The sequence below is a fragment of the Pinus tabuliformis genome, chromosome 3_2, assembly GCF_031772625.1.
Source record: "Pinus tabuliformis cultivar Carrire ecotype Pingquan chromosome 3_2, CPIR1, whole genome shotgun sequence".
Classification (NCBI taxonomy): Eukaryota; Viridiplantae; Streptophyta; class Pinopsida; order Pinales; family Pinaceae; genus Pinus; species Pinus tabuliformis.
Genome location: NC_142302.1, coordinates 847,280,097 through 847,298,065, shown reverse-complemented (window position 1 = coordinate 847,298,065; position 17,969 = coordinate 847,280,097). Strand labels below are relative to the sequence as shown.

At 39.3% G+C, this 17,969-nt stretch overlaps 3 non-coding genes across 3 annotated transcripts; all 3 read right to left on the bottom strand.

Moving 5' to 3' along the window:
• Positions 1 to 11,917: 11,917 nt before the first annotated feature.
• LOC149183313 (small nucleolar RNA R12) lies at positions 11,918 to 11,989 on the bottom strand. Its single transcript, XR_016257898.1, has one exon. It is a non-coding gene; the product is annotated as a small nucleolar RNA R12 (small nucleolar RNA).
• Positions 11,990 to 12,319: 330 nt separating this feature from the next.
• Positions 12,320 to 12,442, bottom strand: LOC149183312 (small nucleolar RNA SNORD14). The gene has a single exon (XR_016257844.1). It is a non-coding gene; the product is annotated as a small nucleolar RNA SNORD14 (small nucleolar RNA).
• A 169-nt stretch (positions 12,443 to 12,611) lies between these two features.
• On the bottom strand, positions 12,612 to 12,734 carry LOC149183311 (small nucleolar RNA SNORD14). The gene has a single exon (XR_016257846.1). It is a non-coding gene; the product is annotated as a small nucleolar RNA SNORD14 (small nucleolar RNA).
• Between the last annotated feature and the right edge of the window lie 5,235 nt (positions 12,735 to 17,969).

Sequence of the window (17,969 nt, the reverse complement as noted above, 5' to 3'; positions counted from 1 at the left end):
ATAACTGTAATGAAAGCGATGTTGCCAGAGCAGTGCTATAGCATTTATCTAGGGTGTGAGGGAATCATACCCTATAGCGGTGCTATGTAGTTATAGCGATGCGATGGGCTACGCCTTCCTGAAAAAAGAGAAAAACCTAATTAGTAACTCATGCATGGAGTTGCCGGATGCCTGAATATACACATCGGGTAATAAATGATAGGAAGGCCTAAAATAGACTCCAGAGTGACCATGCAGGGCGCGGAGCACCTAATGGTTAAAGAGATAGAATGGCATCGAGTTCTATAGTATTGCTCTAGGGTTGGATAGGAAACAAGCCCTAAGTTGTGCTATGTTGCTGGAGGAGTGATATGCGATGGTATGGTATGGGCTACGCCTTCCTGAAAAAAGAGAATGTCATAAGGCAAGTAGTTATACGCACTCACATCCTTTCATGAGGCAAGTTCTGCTCTAGGCTTCGACTGCTCTAGGCAAGTCATGTAGCGAGAGAGATGGAGGCACACCCCTTCCTTAACTCAAACTGGAACTCAATCTGCTTCATCTGGGCGAGGTACTGGTTCTCAAACATGAAGAGATGTCGTAAGGTATGGAATTGAGCAAGGTGCCACCACCTTGACTTCTTATGTTGCGTATGCTGCTAGATCAACTAATGAAACGGGTGAATGTGCCTATGCCTATGTTACTTAAAAAAGGTAAATTGAATCTGTGTTTAGAAATGGGCGGGCAAAATAGAGAAATGTTAATGCAGAAAGGAGGATAGAGATGGACTAAACGGAACTAACTGATATAAAAGACTAAATGGAACTAACAAACTGAGCCCAAACCTTATCTCTGCTATATCATAGATGAGATAGATTCTCCTTTGCCTGTAATGATGGAACGGAACGAACCCTGCCTGTCTAATTAGCTGAGCTTCCTGTTTATCATGCACGATGGAACTGATTGGATTGAGGTCCTGTCATTATGGACTGAGGTTACTAAATCCGAATGATAATCATATTAGTTAGTTAGTGGATTTGCCTATCATGATGTTAGGTTACTAATGAAATTGATTTCTATTTATCATCCTATAATGAATGATAGAACTAATCATCTTGTGCCATATCAGTGCATGTACTAATATGTTACTAGCGAAAGCATGGTAGTTTGATGATTATTGGTACAGAACTATGAATGGATGATAAAGAACTAAAGATTACATGAAAGTTCTAAGTGGGAAGGTGGTTCCTAAATAGGTAGGTTAGTTGGCTGGCTGGCCCCCCCAATCAGGTAAGGTGGGTCGGATTAGTCGAGCGAAGCAGAAAAGGTCGAAGGAAGTCGGAAGGTGGGTAGGTATTTAGGAAACACAGAAGGTAAGGTATAGAAAAGGGAAGGGGTTGTTGATACCGGAAAAGGGATAGGGGTAACCGTCTTAAAGGTCCTCCTATCTCAGTCTTGCTCGGGGACCTCCCAAGCGAGCCTGTGTATATATTATATATGTAGTTACGCTTTGATTTATTATCTCTCTCCCTCTTGGGTTTACTTATTGGGTGGGGGGCTTATGGTCGAGTACCTAAAGGTCCTCTCCTTAACATGTTGAAATTTGGTACCGGAGGACAGGTGGTTCCCTTAGGCTTTGATCTTTGGTTTAGGGAAAAGTGTCCAAAAGAATTTAATTTTTCTCCTAAAGTAACTTTATAATTTTTATAAAGTTAAATCTAATTTAAAAGTGACTTTAAGTGATAAAGTTACTAAGTCTAATTTTAAAGTGACTTTTATAAAGTCAATGAAAAATTAGAAAGGAAAAGTGACTTTGGAAATAAATGACTAAGTGGGTCTTTATTAAAGTGGGGTGAACTAAAAAATAGAAAGTGAGATTTAAATGAGCATTTAATCTCAGTCATTGATCTAAATCTATTTCAGCCATTGGATTTAGGGATCACCCAAAAGTCACTTAGGGTTGGGTTAAGGGAGGAAAAGGAGGAAAAGATCATTAATTCTTTCATGAGCAGATTGAGAGAAGGAGAGCAAGAGAGCAAGGGAGATTTCTGGACAGTGAGGAGCGGAGTTTCAGCAGCTGAGAGCGGAGTTTCAGCAGCTGAAAGCAGAGTAACAGCAAAGCTGAAAGCGGTGTAACAGCAAAGCTGAAAGCGGAATAACAACAAAGCTAAAAGCGGAGTAACAGCAACGCTGAAAGCGGTGTAACAACAAAGCTGAAAGCGGAGTAACAGCAAAGCTGAAAGCGGAGTAACAGCAAAGCTGAAAGCGGAGTAACAGCAAAGCTGAAAGCGGTGTAACGGCAAAGCTGAAAGCGGAGTAACAGCAAAGCTGAAAGCGGTGTAACAGCAAAGCTGAAAGCGGAGTTTCAGCAGCTGAAAGCGGAGTAACAGCAACAGCCGCGGTGTAATAGCAACAGCCGCGGTGTAACAACAACAACCGCGGTGTAACAGCAACAGCTGCAGAGTATCAGCAGTGGTGTATCAGCAAGGCTGAGATAAGTTGTAAAAGTCTGTTTGTTGATTTTTGCTGAACATATCTTTCACTGTAAAAAGGCATTTTCCAGAAATAAAGAAGAGCTCTCAAACTGGTTTTCCCCAAGAGTTGTAGGGGGTTTTTCCAGGGTCACATTGACCAAAAATCTCAGTGTTTAAATGTGTTTTAATGGCTGTTTATTGCTGCTGATTTTTATTTCTGCAATTTCCAGCATTCTGTAAAATTTCCAGAATTTGTGTTTTCAGCAATATTTATTTTTTCCAGCTTGTTGAATGTATGGTTATGGGAAAGGGCATTTAACTATATGGGAGAAATAAGGAGAAACTGAAAACCGGGGTGGGAAATGAGAAATTTCTACATAACAGTCGAGCCTGCTTACGCATCCTTAACAGTCGAGCACCTAAAGGTCTTCTCCTTAACAGTCGAGCCTGCTTACGCATCCTTAACAGTCGAGCACCTAAAGGTCTTCTCCTTAACAGTCGTGCCTGCTTACGCATCCTTAAGGTTTTTGGAAGGATAGTGACTCCACTGCCCCTTAAAGGCTTTTTGGAGCTATTCTCCCTCCCTTATCTTTTGGAAGAGTGCTTATCCTTCCCCTTAAGGCTGGGGCAAGATAGTAAAGTGTTGCTGGCTCTCGAACTGCTTATGGGGAAGCTGGGATTCGGTCAATTAGGTCAAATGCTGGTGGTTCCTTTGCTTCTAATGCTAGGAGGGGGATTCACTTACGTAACGTAAAGACCGCTTACCTTGAAACATTAAGTCCAACCGAGGCAACTTCCACCAACCCAACTCCAGCCAGAAGTGAAGCGAGAATACCCAGTACAGCCAAACCCAGTGCATAAGACCCCGCTGCTCGACTGGAAAGCCTACTGTTGTCAGACTATGGACCGGACCTACTAGAAAAAATGTATATAGCTCAGCGTACCTCTAAATACCCGTAGTGAGGACTCCTAGGATAGCTCTCAGGTTTACGAACCAAGCCTCCATTGGATCCATGGAACCCGAGCTAGATGCACATTCTACGTATATAGTCACTCAACTGACCGGGGAGAGGACTAAAACCTCTACTAACCTTACGAGGAAGCCGCGGATGAACAGCATCAACTCCGAAAAGCTAGAAGACGATCCCTTGTGGCCGGAGGTGGTGGGGAAATAAGCAAAGAAGCCAACGGAGCCGCCAATAATTTAAGGGGAGCCAGATTGAGAGCCAATAGTTTAAGGGTAATTACCCGCAGCAGGGATGGAGGCAGATGTTTCGATTCGAGAGCTAGAGCCTGTTACAATGCCAGAAGCAAAGATAGATAAAAAGGTGGGAACAGGATAAGTGGGAAAGGCATAGGCAATAGGGAAGGCAAAGGCTCCTTACTGCGCGAAATTCATATATAAATTCATAAGTCCCAGATCCATTTGTTGACCCCGAAGCAGTTGATTCACCATATTCTTAATCAGCAGCAAGGAAAGGCTACTCTGCCCGCTACCAGAAACCATAAAGGCCTTACTATTTATAATGACACCTATATGAGCTATCAAATCATAAGCATCACCTCATTGGAATTTAAGCATCAAAGCAAGCATATACATAGGTGGCAGAGCCGGGAGCTCCGGTGGTTTCAGCTGAGGAACCAATTGATCGAGATCGAACATCAGTTGCATTTTATTTGATTGGCCGTGTCTCTGATCCAGAGCCAGTGAATGATCAAGCAGCGGAGGTAGCAGTACTATGGGAGTACGTTCGATGCGTCAGCGTAATTACATATATAATGAGATTGATTTACAATATCTCTAGTTACCAATTCTAGTTATTTCATCCTGAAATTCTACATCTCATTTCAAACTACCGCAACATATATAAAGAAATATTTCATTTCTCTAAGCTGGCTAAACAACAGACATGTCGACGCGAAAGGCATTGATTGTGAGCAAATTGATTGCACTTTCGATGTGGGGCGCTACTACAACAGACACAACTAACAAAACATCTTCAGGGGTAGGACGCTACGCAAGGAACTGATACTCAATAGTGAATGATTGAGCGATGCTGGTTAGTATTCTGAGTTGGCTGGCCGGGAAGGTGCGGCCAGAGGGGACTGAGGAGGCTATGGTAAGTCTCTAGCAAGTATCTACGGGCTAAGTGACCTGGGCGTAGGCTTAAGGCATTCTAAAGTGGACCTTTGGAAGTCTTTAGAGCTTAATACGGAAGCGGAGGCAAGACCTTAAGTCTATTTACCGTACCGTAGAGCTATTACCGTAAGCAAGACCTTAATTAAGGCAGTCTCTCTCTAATACCTTAGGGCAAGTTACTAAGACTGAAGCTAGATTCTCTCTAGTAGGATTTACTGTATGGCCTTCACTCTCTCTTTCACTCTCTACAGTTCATAGGCAGTCCATGCAGCTTAATTGATTGTGAGCAAATTGATTGCACTTTCGATGTGGGGCGCTACTACAACAGACACAACTAACAAAACATCTTCAGGGGTAGGACGCTACGCAAGGAACTGATACTCAATAGTGAATGATTGAGCGATGCTGGTTAGTATTCTGAGTTGGCTGGCCGGGAAGGTGCGGCCAGAGGGGACTGAGGAGGCTATGGTAAGTCTCTAGCAAGTATCTACGGGCTAAGTGACCTGGGCGTAGGCTTAAGGCATTCTAAAGTGGACCTTTGGAAGTCTTTAGAGCTTAATACGGAAGCGGAGGCAAGACCTTAAGTCTATTTACCGTACCGTAGAGCTATTACCGTAAGCAAGACCTTAATTAAGGCAGTCTCTCTCTAATACCTTAGGGCAAGTTACTAAGACTGAAGCTAGATTCTCTCTAGTAGGATTTACTGTATGGCCTTCACTCTCTCTTTCACTCTCTACAGTTCATAGGCAGTCCATGCAGCTTAATGCACTGAAGCTAGTCCAGTTCAATAGGCTTTCACTCGATTCGCCATGTTTGTCCAATAAAAACAATTTGTGATCGGGTCAGATATTCTTTTTTTTTTTATCGGGGCACAGAAATCTATTTTATTACGGGCTAATCAGCTTAGCTACCGGGATTTGCTTCCCTGGGCTCTTGGAATACTACGCTCATGGGGGATCATCAGCTGGGATCATCGGTTGGAATACTTGGCTCAGATACAACGAAGCTCCTGTCAGTGCATGAAAAGGAAGTATAGTCAGGGAAGCTTTAGTCGGTGCATGAAGCTCTAGTTCGTGTCAATTAGTGTAATCCAAGAGGAGATGTCGGTACTACATGCTGGTAGTTTCTTCTCTCATTGTTTCATATTCACTTATATAATGCAACATGGCCTGGTGCTGTTAGTGGCAAGATGAACCAGCAGCAGGAAGCGTACTTGTCTCTTGGTTACTCGGGTCCCACACCTCTACCACCCAGGGCTATATCTGTTTTAGAGGAGGGCATCAGGAAAAGTTTGGTATAATAAAATAAGCCCATGTGATCATTTCTCCATGAAGTGATTCATACTAAGTAGCAGCACGAGCGGCAGTTCCTGGCCCACTAGTAGTAGTTCCTTACGACCCAGTCATAGCAGTTCCTTACCCAGCAGTAGTTACATACCCAGGAGCTGTTCCAGGTCTAGCTAATATTACGTGAGTAATCACTTTCAAAGCATGTTGGCTTACTTATTCATTATTGCTCTTAAGACTGTATAACCAGGTGGGGCCAGTAGGACTGAATTATACATTATTCTTCTGAAACAACCCATTTAGCCTCGTTAGCCTGATCGACTTTACAACGGCACGAACCGCAGAGGAGATCAATCCGAAATCGAACCAGAACAACGTAATAGATCTTGGTTCGCCTTTTCCCGGGGGAGGTCGTGTACCGGGTGGGTGGATCGGTCAACAGGGCCTTTAGCCCAGCTCTTCGAATTGCGTATCAACGTAAGTAAGCATCGTGCATCGTTTCCCAAACAGACAAAAGAAGAATAGTTACCATCACCCCCTTGCGAATTTAACCACTCATCAAGCTTGTCAATATATAAACCAAAAAGGGTAGGAGATAGTGGGCAGCCTTGCCTGACCCCGATGTCACTTCTAAAACTTTCAAAACTGCGTGTTGAAGTTCTAATTTTGACTTTCACATCTCCATACAACCTATGCACCGCTGCTTTCAAATGTTTAGGAACCCCAAGTTCCTCCATTCTCTGCCAAAGTTTATCCCTGAGAACCGAGTCAAACACTTTTACTAAATCAACAAAGCAACAAAATACTTCTTCCTTTTTCTCCCGAACTTTTTCAATGATGTGCCTTAAAGTTATGCAATGATCAATTGTGGAATGTTTAGGTCTAAAACCTGCTTGCCCTTTAGCACGCTTATCTCTTTCTTTTGCCCACTTGCTAATTTTGTTTTCTAGCATGCTTCCAAAACAAAGGGTTTATCATGATGGTCCTATAATTGGAGGGATTATTGACATCACCGCTCTTGAAAAGAGGTATTGCCAGACTAGTTGACCAATCTGTGGAGAGCCCTTGTTGTATGATGTTGTTGAAGATTTTTGTAATGTGCGGTGCAAGAATCTTTGAGCCCCACTTTAGATATTTTGCTTGGAGTTCAGCTAAGTCTTTTGCTTTTCCAACACCCAACTTCTTCATACCCATCTCTACCTCTTGTACCGTGAAGAGTTCAGTATCAATGTTGACCAAGGGGGGAAGGTCAACCTTGGGAACCTGCTCATAGAATTGTCTTGCATAGTCAAACCATTTAGAAGTTGTATATTATTTCCAATTTGTATCTTTTTCGGTTGGAGCTCCTTCCAAAATAATTTGGGATTATTTTTCCCAAGAAAGATTAGTTCTTCCCTCCTTGAAACCATGAAATTAGTCTTTTTCTTGCTTAGTAACTGTTTGTACGATTTGAGATTTATGTTATCCTTGTTTGACTCTTTCCACATTCTCCTTGCCTTTTCGCATTCCTTAACAAACCAAGCATTAACCGGAAAGCAATTTGTTTCAGACTTCTTAATTTTTATTCTTTTGGACTTTGCAAGTGTGCATTGAATTAAATGTGTTAATTCATGACTATGAACGCTATGAATTGTAATTTTCTCCTTCTCAAAGAGCCTCTTTAGCGTCATTTTGAAAGTATTACAATTTTTTGTCGTCAAAAGAATTCTGCCTTGTGGGGGATTTTGTTGGACATGCTGAATTTTTAACTCTAATTGTTTTTCTCCAATCCAAGAGAAACATAAATAAATTGGCTTGTGATCTGATTTCAAATCCCACAACTGATCTCCAACCAAAACTTCTTCCATTTTCTCACACAAACCGTGCGAGCAAATTACATAATCTACCACACTTGCTCCATTGTAAGTATTGCAAGTGAAATTATCAGACTTTGCCCATCTAGTCAAGCCATTACAAATGACTAAATCAAAGGCCCCACATAGAGTAAGCAATTATTCACCAAAGAGATTGCAGCGCTTGTCCTCTGAAATTCTTTCCCTCTGATGATTACTTTCTTCTGTAAGCCAAATAAGGTCACAATCATCTTTACAACAAAGAATGCTAGCTTGCTCACTTGCAGTCCTAGCATTGAAATCACCCACTATAAGAACTTCACCTAGCTGCGAATATGTTGCAATATTCGCTTTTAAAGCTGCAAATGGATCTTTGTGGTCAAGCCCTCTACCTTTGTAGATTTTTGAAATCTTTGGCGCAAAATATCATGTTGCAATTCTGATGTGGTTTCTATTTTTCTAATATTTTAAACCAAATGAATTGTTTATTTGAGTCTTCTTTTTCTAACTGAGTAAGACGACCTTCTTTTTCCCTTACTAAAACCATGATTCCCCCGTGCCCTTTGCCATTCCCTGCTGCCTTGTTCCACACTACCATCTTCCAATATACTTCAAACAAAGGTGTCTTACACCCTTCATGTTCATGTGTTTCTATGAGGTAAATTATGTCTCTCTTAAACTATGGATAAGCGGGCAAAGACAAACTAATATGCAGTCAAAGCAAAATTGAATGCTTAATACCATACATGCCATAAGTATAATAATAAAGTTTTTTTTTGTTAAGTTTGGTAGGACTACATCTTCATCATGTCCAATATATCACCCCCAATCTAGGCAGGGAATTGAATTAGTGACTTCACATCAAGGAGTGCCTTAACAGAGCACTCAATCACCCTCTATCCAAGATTGCGTGGACAAGTATAATAATAAAGTTAATAATTATAATTATTAATAATTAAATTTAACTTAGATACTTCTTAATTTCGGATCTATCAAGCATCGAAAATGATCAAATCTCTTGAGGTGCAAACATTTCCTCGAGTTTTACACTCAAAAAAGAGGTTTGCACCTTGAGAGATTTCATCCCTATAGGCACTTCATAGATCTGGAGTTAAGATGAGTCTAGGTTGGTATTATGTGAGGCCCCCAAAAAGTACTCGCGAGCCCACTATGGAAGAGATGTTATAATATCCTGTCATATCCTATTATGTAAAGATTTTGACTTGGTCAATTTACATAAAAATAAAAATTAAATTAAATTAAAAATAAAATAAAATAAATATTAAAATAAAATTGAGGTAAAATAGTCACTTTACCATTAGTAGTTTTTGGGCTCCAAGTTTTTACAACCTATGGTTTTGCCAAGGAAATTCATATCTTAGAGTCGTATGCAATAGCTTAGACATAATGTAGTCCTTGCCAAATAAGCTACAAATCCCTTCTAGAACTCACCACTTTGTCACTCTCATCCAAAATGATAAGCCTTGGGCATTTTTTTATGGCACTGCAACCTCCTCCCCCTCACTTGGAGAGGTCGTGGGTATTTTTTATCTATATGATCAACATTAGTACTCTTTCTCATGTTGTGTGGACCCTACTACAAACAATTATGTGGAATTGTTTGCTTTAAAGCTTCTTCTACATCTAACATTTTTCTTAAACATCAGGCAAATAAGCATATATGGTGACTCTTTCAATGTGATCAATTGGATGAATGCAAAGACTCAGATGAAATATCACACACTCCTTCCACTATTCCAAAGTATACAAACCAAGTCAAGGAAATTCTTACATATTACTTTCTCTCGTGTTTATAGGGGCAAGAACTAGGAAGCATATTTGATTTCAAAAGGAGCACTAGCATTAGTTACAGGCCAGTGGGAAAACAATGAAGGTTTGCTTAGCTTCTCCAACTTTATCCCTACGATTAATTAACACTATCACAGTTATTTCAACATACATATATATTGTCTCTATCAAGCTCACATTATGTTATATAGTATATGATGAAGGCAATTTTTATGTTTTGTGATCTTACTTTCTCTTCGAAATTGGAGGATCCCCTTATATATTCCACTTGATTCGGATACACACTCAAGTTTCTTATGTGTAAATGCTCTAAGGTGGAACTTTCATCCTGTAGACGTCGACAAGAAAGTTGTATCTAATCGCAGTTTCGGACTTCGACGGCTCCAAAGGCCTTTCCCGTTCCACTAGTGGTTCTGCGATGTGATAACGGTTCAAACCCAATACGGGTATGAGCCAAATTTTATAAGATTTTAGGCCCAAAACTTCATTCAGATTAAGTCTTTTCACGAGTTTCCTATGTAAACAGAGTTTCCACTTGCGGAACTCAACTACGCTTATAAGGGAAACAAGCGTGCCGATATAAGGGAAAAACAATACGAACCAACTTAAATCAAGTATTAATAGAGAAAACAATGCCGAATCACCATTAACAAGGTTCAAAAGAAAAGAATCGCAACCAAATACACATGCAAAATACCAGTGAACAAAGAACCGTTAATTCTAATGCACAGAGAGAGTTTTTCGAAGATCATAATTCCTCCCGGGATCGACTCCTCAGAGAAGTCTCGTTATTTCCTTTTTAAAATGATAGATAAAGCCCTCTCGGTCCTTATCCTTTACAAAAACATGCCAATTACATAGATCAATTAAAGCAATTATCCATAAAGCTCACTACAGCTTATCCATAAGCGATTATTACAACATGATTTTGTTCTTGAATTATATCCTTATCTTAAACAAAGAAACCATGGAAATTAATGGCTAAAAAACCCCACTCCTTTGCCTGTAGATTTTTTTGGAATAAGTTTGAAGATTTTTCCCTCCAAGTCACATGCTCTTGCATCAGCCCTTCTCGAGAGACAATGCTTTCGACATCACTTCCAAGACATCCCGTCCAAGATGAGCCTCATGGGCACCTTAATCTATCCCACTGTTCTATATGGATCAGAGATTTGGGGCCCATCTTTACTTAAGTCGCACTGTTCTATATGGATCGAAGATTTGGGGACCATCATTACTTAAGTCGCATTGGGTTTCAATTGAGAGAGTCGAGATTCTTCTTCTCGACCACATCATTAGGTGCAAATTGAGGCTTGGCAGACTCGATAAAGAGTAGGGACCGATATCCTTACTTGGAGTATTGCTCTTCTCAGACTATTTCCCATTCTACTCTGTCACGACGGGCCAAAGGTTGGTTTATAGGAGTTTCAAACTTCTTAGAGTGTGGGAATTCAATTGGATTGTCTCCCTCCTTTCCCATATTCCTTAGACACTCATGGTCACCTTTTACCTACTAGACAAGAGCTAAACACAATCATGAGGGAGGACATCTACAATCAATTCATGTTGGCATTATAACATAGAGTTGGCACTATGACATTGGTGTTGTGCTTGATGGCAACTCACTTTGACTTACAGAATGAAGAAAGAGATGTATACGCAAGTTCCCTATCGACCAAGCCATGTACACACACGGGTTAGCTGACTAAAAGGCACATATAACGTACACACGCACTTTCTACCATAGGCGAGAGAAATTAAGAAAAACGACACCAATCTTATTAGTGTTAGGGTTTAATCTCAATACCAATTGCATCATTATGATTAGACTTTAATTACAGAAATTAATTGATCCATCCCAAATAACTAAAAATATAATGTTAAACCAACAACAATTAATTCCACTTGCTAATATACAGGGCGATCTGTTCCTTGGTCCCTTAAATTGAGAGAAAGCATAGAAAGCAGTAAGCATCTTTCAGAAAAAAGCAGACAATCAAATATTTCAAATTGCATCATTATGATTAGACTGTAATTACGGAAATTAATGGATCCATCCCAAATAACTAAAATATAATGTTAAAACAACAACAATAAATTCCACTTGCTAATATATTGGGCGATATGTTCCTTGGTCTCTTAAATTGAGAGAGCATTTAAAGTAGCAAGCATCTTTCGGAAAAAAACAGAATCAAATATTTCAAAAGCCCGCCCGATTACATGCCCTCCAAATTGAGCGACTATAAACTGTAAAAATAAGTGAAAAAAAAAACAATAAACTGTGAAAATAAGTAAAAACAAAGACAATATCCGCAGGCAATTAACCCCCGGCTGCATAAGAGAAAACATTGCAAACTTAATAGTCAAAATCACACTAAAGCCAGATCCCGTTGAATGATGTGTCAGAAGTAGATGGTTGTGAAATCACAGTACATCAGTGGGAATCCGAATTTCTGTCATCATGCACATCATCCAAACCGCCCATACATTTCATTCCAAACCTTCAACAATAAGCATCTCAAAAGCACAATCCAGACACAACTAAAAAACAAAATGCACGTAATTCTTGCATGACCTACAGAAAGTTAAAAATTGCAATAAGAGAAATATTAAAAGAGGCATCTCAGAGGAGGGTTGAAAATAGCGATGGCTCTGAAGCCCGGCGAAAAGAATGCCCTCAGGCGGCCACTGCGAAAGTCAAGGGAAATTGGCACATAAAGCACAACCTAAAATACAGGCATTTCTTGCATCTAATGCTGATGCAACAAAATTGTAACAGTAATCTGTTGAGAAAGAAGGGGTCTCAGACATCCAAGGAAGGTTTAAAAGCAGCAACGGCTCTCAAGCCCGGCGAGGCGAAAGCCCTCAGGTGGCCACTGCGAATGTTATGAGAAACAGGCCTTTCTTTTATCATCATTGACCACGCCATTAACAATTTGTGAAAAACAAGATGAAACTATATCTAAACACCGGATACCAATCACTTTAAATAGAAGGGCCACATCGCCACTCTTCAACCCAAACCCTATCATTTCACCTGCAACCCTACCCTAACCCTCATCCTAACGCTAACCCTAATGAGAAAGAAAGGGGTCTCAGACATCCAAGGAAGGTTTAAAAGCAGCAACGGCTCTCAAGCCCGGCGAGGCGAAAGCCCTCAGGCGGCCACTGCGAATGTTATGAGAAACAGGCCTTTCTTTTATCATCATTGACCACGCCATTAACAATTTGTTAAAAACACACAGAGGAATACGAAACCATATCTTAACACCACGACACCAATCACTATAAATACAAGGGCCACACCGCGACTCTTCAACCCTAACCCTGTAATTTCACCTGCAAACCTACCCTACCCTAACCCTAATCCTAAAGCTAACCTAATAAGAAAAGAAAGGGCTCTTAGACATCCAAGGAAGGTTTAAAAGCAACAACGGCTCTCAAGCCCGGAGAGGCAAAAGCCCTCAGGCGGCCACTGCGGATGTTTTGAGAAACAGGCCTTTCTTTTATCAACATTAACAAACCCATTTACAATAACTGACAAACACACAGACGAAGCTGAAACTGTATTTTATCACTGCGATGCCAATCACCATAAATAGAAGGGGCACCCCGCCTATCTTCAACGCTAACCTTATCATTTCACCTGCAACCCTACCCAAACCCTAATCGTAACCCTAACCCTAAATCTCGAAATTCTCCCCTTACCGTTTAGTTATTTATAAGATCCACCATCGATGCCAAAACCCCAAATACCACTTAGGCCATGTAACCGATGATTGGTGTATAACGAGGAATGGAATTATGAATTTCGACAAAATAATGCATTAGGCATTAAGTTTTTTTAGTGAGATTTTTTTGGAAGTTTTTTCGGTGGGGTTTTTTGGTTTAATTTCTATAAAATCAGATAGGAATTTATTGAAATCAAAAGTTTGATGCGTAACTTCTGCACAATCGAAGTGCTCTAGGGGTTTTTGAGGGTGATAAATCCATATATACAGTAAAAAAATAAGTTTAAATAACAAAAATCAAGATTTCACCTCAAACTTTTCCGCCGGATTCTGCAACCAGAAAGTCTAAAAGTCCCAATAAAAACGAAGTAGTCTACCTAGGCGGAGGAATGGCCCGGTTTCCGTTGGCCGCCCGGAAAATCATCCGGCTCCGGCCGCCGACAATCCCTCCGCCCTCCGCCACCCTCCCTGGCAATCCTGACATTCACTGACAGAAAATTCGTTCGCAGCTGGAAATTCTGACATCCCCTAACAGATCGGATCCGGTCTGGAATTGCAGCCGCGGAAGTGTTATTGCCATTTCGAATTCGAATTGAGGAATGGTAATCGGAGTAATGCTCACGCACCTTCCTCCACGAGTCGGCACCTCCCGCGCTGCAGCTCGCCACCTAGGTACAATTCAGTGACACCTCCGACTTTGTTAATTGAAACTCCCTTCAATGCGAAATCGAAATTCCCTGTAATATAAAATCATCAGGTTCTGGTTGCTGGTTGTTGTTATTTTCATTGTAAAACCCGCGAAATCGAAATTCCCTGTAATGTAAAATCATCAGGTTCACCGAGCAACTAATGTTAACAATATTTCAGATTTTTGCGGGGTGTTTGGTGACGACATTGGCAATGCTATTTGGAGTCGAGCCGAACGAGTATTTCTATTGCGAATTTGGTGCTCCGAAAGTGGCTCGTCAAACATCAAGGGTTATCAAATTGTATCGGTCATTGTAGTTCTGCGACCCGTAATTATGCACTTGCCGGATGCGAAATTGAGGTTTTCTCACGGATATTCTAGTTAAAAAATATATCCATACCAACCAACACATTATGTCTCCTTTACATAAGAAATCATGGTGCTGTCCATGCTTTTGATGCCTTCGTCCTGTCATTTGTGTTGTAGATGATCCATCCTCTTGTCAATTAATGACTTGAACCACTTACTTGACACTGCTTCATTGTGCACTATGACATTTTTATCTAACTTCTTCGGAAAATGAGGAACCGATGTGATTCATCTTAATGCAAAAATTTATAAGATTTGACAAACCCCTGTTCAGCATTGAAATTGATTATAGCATTCCATGTTATTAATTACCAATGTGTCCAATATTTTGACCCACATCTATGTAGATTTATATCATAAAAACTTTATAATCATGATTATTTAGGGATTGCATTAAGACCAGACCTTAAATGGAAGATAACACATCTTTTGCATGAATGTTGAACATTTCGAAGTGCTACTCATGGGCAATTTTCTTTCCATAGGTAGGCATTTGATGTGAAAAAAACATTCCCGTAGTGAGCAATGAATTGACATTGATTAAATTGACTCGCTAGTTTACTTTCTTGTAGAGATATCACAAAATTGGTAATATTGTAAGACATGAATTAACCAAGTTAAACAAGAAGGAACACAAATGTTGGTCAATTTATTGGTTTAAATCCTACACACTTAATTACCAATTTCGGGGTGTAGACTTGTCGGATACAAGCATTGTATATGCAGAGTTTAGGGCATTAGTGGCTTTCTAACTTATGCTACAAACCAATGACAAAAAACAATTTGAGAACAAATGCGATGAACACTTGTTCACTGGACATGAACTCAAAGAAACAATTTTGTCAGGGATGGTGTTTCACTCAGCGTTAATTATGAGTGTTGCTATCTCATTTACAAATAGAGCCCCTAGTTCAAATTTTCAACGAGGCCTAGCAAACTATAGTTATTATAAAAAAAAAAGGAACATTTGTGCAAAGGATTTAAATCCAAAGAATGGTTGTTCATTGTAAACAAGTAATTGTAGATGCAAGGGATAAGAAATCAATGAGATATATGATCACCACGACATCAATGTATAATAGATAAGCACAAAGAATAGATAAGCTAGGTTATCATGGCGTCGTCAGTTGGCCCTTTATCATATGATAAATATAAAAATACCTTTTTCATAATCTGTTCATGGACATAATCTGTTCTCTTAAAGTTCATGAAACTTTGTGCTTTGACATGGAATGTTGGGTTGTTTCAGAAGGCTCTAGGTACATTGAGAACATGGGTGCCTGCAAAATTTGAGGAAAGTTTGAGCCTTCATCAGTGCAATATTAAAAATATGGGTGCCTGATGAGCACTGAGGAATGTTTGAGCCCTCATCAATGCAAAAGTAAAAGATCAATTATATGCCACTACTCTCCTGAAGTTTCATGAAATTTTGAACTTTGACATGGAATGTCGAGTTAATTCACATGGCTCTGTAATTGTTCAACAAATTGAATTGTTGGTTCTTTTTACTGCAATGTTTCTGTATTTTCTCACATAATTGGTCTAATACTGCAGACTAAGCTGTAACAATGTTGTATACACACCACAATTTGGGAATGAATTAGTGTTTTGGACATCAATCTAAATTGTTCTTCAAATATATTCTCAAATGTTAGATCTGTTATATGATCAAAACAAATCTAATTTTATTTACGGTGTTCATATTTAAGAAAGAAGCTCTTGGGTTCATAGCATCTTGACGTGCAATTTTCTGAACCTGTTGCTTTTGAACCAAGTCAACCTGAAACGTACATTCTTAGTTATTCTAATGCTTCAATTATGAACTCTGTTACCAACTGGATGCTTGTGTGAATTTATTATCTTTCCATCATGGATCTGCATATCATATCTTTGTTTAGAAGGACATAATGAATCACTTCTAGAGGCTATAGTTTCTTTTTTCTCCTTGTACACAAATAAACCCTTACATCCATACCAACCAATACATTATGCATCCTCTCCATACTCTATAACCTTCAATGCTTACATAAATACAAGTTTGTAGTTTTATAAAGTACACAAATAAAAAATATATCCATACTGACCAACACATTCTGTCTCCTTTACATAAGAAATCATGGTGCTGTCCATGCTTTTGATGCCTTCCTCCTGTCATTTGTGCTGTAGATGATCCATCCTCTTGTCAATTAATGACTTGAACCACTTACTTGACACTGCTTCATTGTGCACTATGACATTTTTATCTAACTTCTTCGGAAAATGAGGAACTGATGTGATTCATCTTAATGCAAAAATTTATAAGATTCGACAAACCCTTGTTCAGCATTGAAATTGATGATAGCATTCCATGTTATTAATTACCAATGTGTCTAATATTTTGACCCACATCTATGTAGATTTATATCATAAAAACTTTATAATCATGATTATTTAGGGACTGCATTAAGACCAGACCTTAAATGGAAGATAACACTCATCTTTTGCATGAATGTTGAACATTCCGAAGTGCTACTCATGGGCAATTTTCTTTCCATAGGTAGGCATTTGATGTGAAAAAAACATTCCCTTAGTGAGCAATGAATTGACATTGATTAAATTGACTCGCTAGTTTACTTTCTTGTAGAGATATCACAAAATTGGTAATATTGTAAGACATGAATTAACCAAGTTAAACAACAAGGAACACAAATGTTGGTCAATTTATTGGTTTAAATCCTACACACTTAATTACCAATTTCGGGGTGTAGACTTGCAGGATACAAGCACTGTATATGCAGAGTTTAGGGCATTAGTGGCTTTCTAACTTATGCTACAAACCAATGACAAAAAACAATTTGAGAACAAATGCGACAAACACTTGTTCACTGGACATGAACTCAAAGAAACAATTTTGTCAGGGATGGTGTTTCACTCAGCATTAATTATGAGTGTTGCTATCTCATTTACAAATGGAGCCCCTAGTTCAAATTTTCAACGAGACCTAGCAAACTATAGTTATTATATAAAAAAAAAAGGAACATTTGTTCAAAGGATTTAAATCCAAAGAATGGTTGTTCATTGTAAACAAGTAATTGTAGATGCAAGGGATAAGAAATCAATGAGATATATGATCACCACGACATCAATGTATAATAGATAAGCACAAAGAATAGATAAGCTAGGTTATCATGGTGTCGTGAGGTGGCCCTTTATCATATGATAAGTATATTTATGTTTTCCCATTGTTATGTTGTTATAAAAATACCTTTTTCATAATCTGTTCATGGACATAATCTGTTCTCTTAAAGTTCATGAAACTTTGTGCTTTGACATGGAATGTTGGGTTGTTTCAGAAGGCTCTAGGTACATTGAGAACATGGGTGCTTGCAAAATTTGAGGAAAGTTTGAGCCTACATTGGTGCAATATTAAAAATATGGGTGCCTAATGAGCACTCAGGAATGTTTGAGCCCTCATCAATGCAAAAGTAAAAGATCAATTATATGCCACTACTCTCCTGAAGTTTCATGAAATTTTGAACTTTGACATGGAATGTCGAGTTAATTCACATGGCTTTGTAATTGTTCAACAAATTGAATTGTTGGTTCTTTTTACTGCAATGTTTCTGTATTTTCTCACGTAATTGGTCTAATACTGCAGATTACGCTGTAACAATGCTATATA